The following is an 8,959-nucleotide window of genomic DNA, read 5'->3' on the forward strand; positions in this document are numbered from 1 at the left end:
GAGTTTAATAAAATGTTAAATAGTTATTTGGTGTATTCTTTTAAAAAAATGTTTTTAAGACAAAATAGTTGTTTGATACATTTTCTGAAAATAATTATATTATTTTTTTAATTTCCTACATTTGTTAATTTAGTTAAACACCTCCACAATAAAAGTTTAAAAATTAACTAAAACACCCTAGCCTCCTAAGAGGATAGCCGGCCGTCGGACAACAGCTAGTAGTCTCTAAAATAACGCACAATCAACTAGATCTGACCGGTTATGCGTCAATATGGTTGTTTTTGACCAAATCCACTATAGATCTTGCTAGACACGACTAGATCTATTGCCAAAATCTGGTCATTAACAGCTAGATTCTAGTTGTTTGTTAACAGCTAGATATTGACCGTTGTTAACGGATGTATCTTACCGTCATTAACGACTAAAATATGGTCATCGTCAACAGTCAGATATATCTAGCCGTTAATTTAGTAAAAAACAACTACATCCGTGCACAACCGGCCAAATTCGATCGGTTGTGTGCCGTTTCAGCCATGTCGGCTGTCGGTGGCTGCCGACGACAATGGTGGTGGTTGTTGGTAGGCGGTGGTGGTATTGGGTGGATTAATTTTCAAATTGGAATGAGAGAAAAATGAAAGAGAGAACGGTAGGGAAGGAGAGAAAGAAAATTTTTTTTAATTGAATTAAGTTGGAAAATTGTTTTTAGTTGAATAGAGTTGGATAATATGAAAACAAGTTCCACTCTCTTTTCATTTTTAGACAAAAAAAAAAACTTATTTGAGTTGGATGAATTTTCAAATTGAATTGGTCCAATAAGTAAACAAAAACATATCATATTTTTTAATCCAAATAAGATAACATAATAATGATCTAAAATAGTATACCAAACAAGAGCTTAGAATTCATAAATTGATTAAACTAATCTTTAATTTTACAGTAATACTATACTCGCGAACTTTTTTCATTAACTTTCTCTCACAAACGCGATGTGTCAACTCGTAATTGATCAGTTCGCAATGAGTTTTGTCTATCCAATAATGGGTCTCACTTAACCAAATACGAACTAACCAATTATAAGTTATCATGTCAATATTTATAAGAAAAAATTGTGAAAAGTGTTTACCAACCTATCTTTATTTTTAATTTTAATTATATATTTATATGTATTAACAAGAGTTCATTGACACGAAGCATTTGGCATAACGCGTGAGGAGAATAGTTAAAAGAATAATAGAATATTGAGAAAGCAACACGTGGATTTTCCAGTACCACATGGCACATGATAAAATTTAGAGGAAATCAAGTGTGGAGCCCTCCAGCTTTGACCATTGGTTTGCTTGTGTAGTGAGTTATAATAGTATTACTATACGTAGAAGTAGAAGTAGAAGTAGAAGCAAGAAAATCAATTTTGACTATAAAAATGGGTTACATATCTATTTAAATATTGCCATAAAAAATAAGATTGATACTTTTCTAATTTATGAATGTTTAATTAAAAAAGTCAAGGCTATCAGTATAACAAAAAAGAAATAAAGTTGATTATACTCATATCCTTAATTGAATGTATTTTTCTGAAATATCTTGTGCTGTTGAGGCATAAGAAGAGTTTGTGGTTGTGGTGAATGATAAATGATGAAGAAAAAGACATAATTGATACGCTAATGAGAGTGTTTTATATGTCATTTCACATCTTTTGACTCTTAAGACTATCAGTACAACTAGAACCTCCCACTCCCAAAGTCCCAGTCTGTACTGTATCATATTATTTTCGTTTTAATCAAATTGTTAAGAAAAATAAACAATGTCATGTATCAACTAGATTTGACGCTCTAAAACTAAAAGCAGAGCCGAATTCTTAAAATAAAACACTGTCGGTCATATTTTGCCATGTGCCTTTTTTTTTTTTTTTTTTTTTTAAACCGACGTGTTCAGGTTTCACATATTTTGTATAATTTTTACAACTTTAAAGTTAACAGTCGAATAAACCTCTAGTATTCATCTCTTATTAATAAACAAAGTGAATCAAACTCAAAAATTTTTAGATAATATCTCAAGAGTTCCTGTTTAAACACTCTATCCTGAAATAGACATTCTAGAAGCGAAATGTGATGTATTAAATTTGTACTTAAAGTCTCGAAGAATTGTCATAACTCATTCTTGTCCTTGTGCATAAATGTTCCTCTACAAGAGACATCTACCATATTCCTATGCCTCTCGGTCAGTCCATCATAAAAACTACAAACTAATTACTGTAGACATAAAAATCTACCTGTACGAAAAGGGGGTCTGATCCCGTGAGGTTGAGGCCACTAGCGATCTGCTGCACCTGCACACGTAGAGAAACAAACGTGAAGCGAACGGAAAACACCAGGGTGGTGTTTGCCGTAGGCACTCCGACACTCAAGTCAACAAGGCTGAAAAAATGCTAATATAGTGAGGGCTAGGGAGTAGAGACGTTACCGGAAGTCTAGTCGGGGACTGTGACTATGGCAGTGATGTGAGGCTCTCAAGTCAGAGCTTCGAGTGTGAAGGTGTAATGTAATGTAATCTCCCTTGTGAGAGGACTAACCTCTGCTTATATAGTGACTGTTTGGTCTCCCGGTCCTGGTGGGAGTAGGATTCCTAGTGGACTCTGATACAAATCCTAGAAAATTAGGGCGGTAGTGAGCTGTCTTACCAGTGTTCGAATAGGAATGTGATCCCGAACAAGAAAGTAACCCCGAGTAGGAAAGTGACCTGAACAAGAAAGTGACCTCGAATAGGAGACTGATCTGGAATAGGAAAGTGATCTGTAGGTGTCGTGGGCTCTGGACTTGCTCATAAGTCCAGGAAGTGAACTGGGATTTGCAGGCCCGGACCCGATGGTTTGGGTCGACTATATCTCGTATCAAATAGGCCTAATCCGGATGGGGCCGCATTGGGATTGGGTCTGGTCTCTTCCTCATTCAATCCCGTTCTCCTATTTGGACCAAGGACGATTTTTGGCCCTAACAATTTTACCCCCTACTCTCTAAGTTAAGTTTTTCTTAAGTCAAAGAGTAGGAAGCGATCGAGGCGTGCTTGGTCTCCCTTCCTAGACGACCGATTGTCGGCGTAGTTGACCAGTTTGATGTAGGTGATTCGTAGTCAAGGGTCGCTCAGTATCAAAGCTGATCTAGAATGTGCAATCACCCCAAGAGGGTGTGCCCGATCGGTGTGAAGGGTCGAAGGGACTGAGATAACAAGACTTCTAGGGCTCACGTGCTCGTTCGGTGTGTCCTGCCAACTGGAGAAGTGAACTAAAATCCCATGACAGGGGTATCTGCTCAGCATGCCGCGTCGAATGAGTTGGAGACGATGTTAAATTAAAGGTTTGTTCAGTTGGGGTACTCGGGTGATCGAGTGGGATGGAATCGGCTCGGCCAGCTTGTTGGACGGTAAGACTTACGCTTGTGATTCCACGGCGCTCTTTACTAGATGCCAAAGGTCCAAACAAAATGCGCAAACATTTGACCCATAGTTGCCCACTCGTCCACTATGGAAGACCGAATGGGCGAGGTCCCTTGGCTTGATCGCCTCGAGGGTGAACAAGTGCTAGACTGCTCCTAGCCAATCGCCCCGATTGGGAGAATCTACGGACGTGAAGCATGGGAGTGTCGGCTTCGTTGCAGGAGCCGACCTATTGCAATGTGCTGGCTCGATCAGGTAGGAAAGGCGATTGAATCTTTAGACAGGTTAAGTCTGTGTATTGATCGGTGGCGTGGGGTGGGGTGAGTAGTGATAGTCTACGTTTTAAAAGACTGGGTCGGTCGGTCGGTGGCATAGGGAGAGTGGTGATCCAATACTTGGTTCCTAGGGAGTAAGGATGGTGGAGTTCAGTCTGTCGGTCGGCTGGATAGAGTGGAGATCCAATATTTGGTTCTTGGGGAGTGAGGATGGTGGAGTTGAGTCGGTCGGTCGGGTAGAGTGGAGATCCAATACTTGGTTCCTAGGGAGTGAGGATGGTGGAGTTGAGTCGGTCGGTCGGTCGGGTGTAGTGGAGATCCAATACTTGGTTCCTAGGGAGTGAGGATGGTGGAGTTAAGTCGGTCGGTCGATCGGGTGGAGTGGAAATCCAATACTTGGTTCCTAGGGAGTGAGGATGGTGAAGTTAAGTCGGTCAGTCGGGTAGAGTGGACATCCAATACTTGGTTCCTGGGGAGCGAGGATGGTGGAGTTGAGTCGTATGCTTGTGTTCTAATTTTGGTGCAGCCCAGTGGCTGAGTCGTGTGACCTCTTTGTTGGGTCGAGTCGATGACTTGTTGATTTTGAAGTGTAAGAACCCTTCACTCGGTTTGGCCGACTGAATGTGTAGCTTCATGAACCGGGCAGGGCCGATCGAAGGTGTGGATCCACGAATTGGGCAAGGCCGATTCGGAGATGAAACTGTGGATCGAGCAGGGTCGATTCGAAGGTGTAAATTCATGGATCGGGTAGGGCCGATCCAAAGGTGTAAATTCATGGATCGAGCAGGGTCAATCCGAAGGTGTAAATCCGTGGGTCGGGCAGGGTCAACCCGAAGGTGTAAAAAATCCGTAAATTGAGCAGGGTCGATCTGAAGATGCAAATCCGTGGATCAAGCAGGGTCGAACTGAATGTGTAAATCCATTAGATCGAGCAAGGTCGATCTAAATGTGTAAATTCGTGCATCGAGCAGGGTCGATCCGAAGGTGTAACAAACATTTGATCGAGCAGGGTCAATCTGAAGATGCAATTACGTGGATCGAGCAGGGTCGATCCAAAGATGCAAATCCATAGATCGAGCAAGGTCGATCCGAAAGTGTAATAAACATTTGATCGAGCATGGTCGATCTAAAGATGTAACTCCGGGGATCGAGCAGGGTCGATCCGAATGTGTAATTACGTGGATCCAGTAGGGTCGATCTGAAGATGTAAATCCGTGGATCGAGCAGGGTTGATCTAAAGGTGTGATTACGTGGGTCGAGTAGAGTCGATCTGAAGATGCAAATCTGTGGATCAAGCAAGGCCGATCTGAAGGTGTAAATCCGTTGGATCGAGCAGGGTCGATCCGAAAGTGTAAATTCGTGGATCGAGCAGGGTTGATCCGAAAGTGTAGCAAACATTTGATCGAGCAAGGTCGATCTGAAGATGCAAATCTGTGGATCAAGCAGGGCCAATCCGAAGGTGTAATTACGTGGATCGAGCAGGGTCGATCCGAAGATTCAAATCTATGGATCGAGTAAGGTCGATCCGAAGGTGTAATAAATATTTGATCGAGCAAGGTCGATCTGAAGATGTAAATCCGTGGATCGAGCACGGTCGATCCGAAGGTGTGATTACGTGGATTGAGTAGAGTCGATCTGAAGATGCAAATCCGTGGATCGAGCAGGGCCGATCTGAAGGTGTAAATTCGTTGGATCGAGCAGGGTCGATCCGAATGTGTAAATCCGTGGATCGAGCAGGGTTGATCCGAAGGTGTAACAAACATTTGATCGAGCAGGGTCGATCTGAAGATACAAATTCGTGGATCGAGCAAGGCCGATCTGAAGGTGTAATTACGTGGATCGAGCAGGGTTGATCCGAAGATTCAAATCCGTGGATCGAGCAAGGTCGATCTGAAGGTGTAATAAACATTTGGTTGAGCAGGGTCGATCTAAAGATGTAAATCTATGGATCGAGTAGGGTCGATCCGAAGGTGTAATTACGTGGATCGAGTAGGGTCGATCTGAAGATGCAAATCCGTGGATCGAGCAAGGCCGATCCGAAGGTGTAATTACGTAGATTGAGCAGGGTCAATCCGAAGATGCAAATCCGTGGATCGAGCAAGGCCAATTCGATGTGTGAAGCTCATGAATCGGGCAGGGCTGATTCGAAGGTGTTAGTTGTTGAATAATGCTTCATTGAATTCAGGCCGTGAGACCGACTGTCTATGAAGGCAGTGGATGGGTCAGCTCATCCTTTTTAAATAAAAAATGAAAAGACAACAAATATTTAGATTGATTTCACCTAAAAGTAGTAGCATGTGGGATGGATTACGTTCCAACTGTTGCTGATGTCTTTGCCTTTGGGAGTTTGGAACAGGTAGGCACCCTTTCCTGCTTCTTTGGTGGCCTTGTGGGGCCTACAATTGATCTGATCTCTGGCCTCCTATCGTTCTACATTCAGTCATACTTGGCGTGAACTGCCTGATTCATCTCATCTTCCTCCCACCTTATTTGAATCGTTGTTCTAGCCAAGGCATCTTCCATCGTGGTGTAACCTAGCTTCGTCAGTTCTTTGTATAGTTTACCATCCGGGAGGAGACCTTTTTTGAAGGCATCTACGGCTGTTTCAAGGTTACAGGAAGGGATGGAAATCTTCTCTTTGTTGAATTTGCTAACATACTCTCTCAATGGCTCTCCCCTCCTCTGGTATACTTTGTATAGATTGGTCGATAGCTTCTCGAGTTTTTTGCTGCTGGCGAACTACTCCAAAAAGGTGTCGGTGAGCTGAGCGAATGAGTCGATGGAATCGTTCAGGAGATTTGTGTACCACTGGAGTGCTGGATCGGATAAGCTTGAACCAAAACTCTTGCACATGCAGGTTTCCCTTAGCGTTCAAGGTATTGAGACAGTGAACATCCGCTGCTTGTACGAGGCTATATGATCATCTGGGTTGGTTGTGCCATTGTAGGGTTTCATGCTGGGAGTAGTAAACTTCTGGGGCATGTCGACTAGGGCGATCTCGTCCACAAAGGGTGAATCTGAGTAACAGTGAGGCCTGCTCTTCTTAGTCAGGACTGGCATTCCTAGGATGCGCCTCATCACTGCCTCTACATCAGCCAACCTCTTGGCCAGTACTTGTTCCACATGAGAGGGAGATACCACTTGTTCATCCCGTTTGACTGGGTCAACTATTGCATTCATCCTTGGCATATTCCGTTGGGTCATCCAGCGCAGTGTAGTCTGGTGGATCATTCCTTCGTGCACACCCTGGTAGCCCGGTCTATTCATTCCTTCCGATCGGATGAATCCCATGGTAACTGATCTGGTGTTTCGCCCTACATGAATAGTCAGGGGGGTTGTTTGATATTCGTTCGGTTCGTCAGGATAGGTGGGCTCGAGTGCTATAGTTTAGTTGGGTTGGTCGTTCAACCCGTGAGGGTGAGTTGAGCTGAGCCGAATGGTGTTTGTGCGAGGATGGTTGACTGAAGGTGAGGCTGGATGGTAAGAATGGGTTGGTCTTGCAGGTGTGGGCTCTCTGTCTCTTGGGCGTCTTGATCTCGAGACTGGGGTGGATCGGATGAATAGGGTTCTATTGACAGATCCTTTCCTCCATGAGTTAGGGTCGAGTCGTCGACCACCGATGAACTTAATGGACGTGGCCTTTTACCGGAGGCCGAGGGTCTGTGCTCTGGGGTTCGGAGAGGTTGCATGGGTGGAACTGGGATGCGGAATCGATTGGGAGGTACCTGGCAAGGCAGAAGCTCCGGATCATAGAACTGACTCACCTTCTCTTTAAGAAACTAGTTTTCGGCCCTGATGGATGCGTTTTCGCTCCAGAGTGCATTGTTCTCAGCTTCCAGTGTGGCCATCTTGTCTGAATTTTGTTGTATGAGAGTAGTCAGAGCCTCTAGTCTAGCCTCGAGGCCAGAGTTAGCGTTGTCCGAAGGGTCAGCCATGGAAAATTCCTCTACGTAATAAGGTTCGTCGAGATGAATGATTGCTAGAGGCCCCACGGTGGGTGCCAAACTGTAGAAGTAAAAATCTACCTGTACAGAAAGAGGGTCTGATCCCGTGAGGTTGAGGCCATTAGCGATCCGCTACACCTGCACACGTAGAGAAACAAGTGTGAAGCGAACGGAAAACACCGGGGTGGTGTTTGCCGTAGGCACTCCGACACTCAAGTCAGCAAGGCTGAAAGAGGCTAGTATAGTGAGGGCTAGGGAGTAGAGACGTTACCGAAAGTCTAGTTGGGGACTGTGACTACGGTAGTGATGTGAGGCTCTCAAGTTAGAGCTTTGGGTGTGAAGGTGTAATGTAATGTAATCTCCCTTGTGAGAGGACTGTCCTCTGCTTATATAGTGACTGTCTGGTCTCCTGGTCCTGATGGGAGTAGGAGTCCTAGTGTGACTCTGATACAAACCCTAGAGGAATTAGGGCGGTGGTGAGTTGTCTTACCAGTATTCGAATAGGAAGGTGATCCCAAACAGAAAAGTAACCTCGACTAGGAAAGTGACCTAAATAGGAAGGTGACCTCAAATAGGAGACTGATCTGGAATAGGAAAGTGATATGTGGGTGCCGTGGGCTCTGGACTTGCTCATAGGTCTAGGAAGTGAATTGGGATTTGGAGGCCCGGACCCGATGGTTTGGGCCGACTGTATCTCGTATTAAATGGGCCTAATCTGAATGGGGCCGCATCGGGATTGGGCCTGGTCTCTTTCTCATTCAGTTCCGTTCTCTTATTTGGGCCAAGGACAATTTTTTGCCCTAACAATTACCACCTAGGGATTGCGTGATGGGGACACTTTCTAAGCATTTCCTTCAAACGTTCCCAACTCTCATAAAATTCCTCGCCATCTAGTTGAGTGAAACTAGTGATGACTCATCTTATGCTGTTGGTTTTACCAATGGGATAATACTTTTTGAGGAATCCTTGTTGCATTTAGGCCCAAGAAGTAATGGACCCTACTGCCAAAGAATTGAGCCACTGTTTGGCTCGCTCCTTAAGTGAGAATGGGAATAGAATTAAGCGCACGGCATCTTCATTCATATTTTGCAGTCTAACTGTGGAGCAAACCTCTAAAAATTCATCTAAGTGTTTGTATGACTCCTCATTTAAATTCCCATAATAAATTGGTAGCAATTGGAGACACTAGTTTTGATCTCATAGTGTTATGTCTGGACATTGGGGATACAGATACATGAGGCTGAAGTGCAGGTGGTGGGTGCAAAATGTTGGCTAAGGGGCACATGTGCGGGTACATCCTGGTCAGCCATC

General features: G+C 44.1%; 1 non-coding gene across 1 annotated transcript; it reads left to right on the forward strand.

Moving 5' to 3' along the window:
- Window positions 1-8,468: 8,468 nt before the first annotated feature.
- LOC116108285 lies at window positions 8,469-8,575 on the forward strand. The gene has a single exon (XR_004124620.1). It is a non-coding gene; the product is annotated as a small nucleolar RNA R71 (small nucleolar RNA).
- Window positions 8,576-8,959: the final 384 nt, after the last annotated feature.

This window comes from Pistacia vera, unplaced genomic scaffold (assembly GCF_008641045.1).
Source record: "Pistacia vera cultivar Batoury unplaced genomic scaffold, PisVer_v2 Contig560, whole genome shotgun sequence".
Lineage (NCBI taxonomy): Eukaryota > Viridiplantae > Streptophyta > Magnoliopsida > Sapindales > Anacardiaceae > Pistacia > Pistacia vera.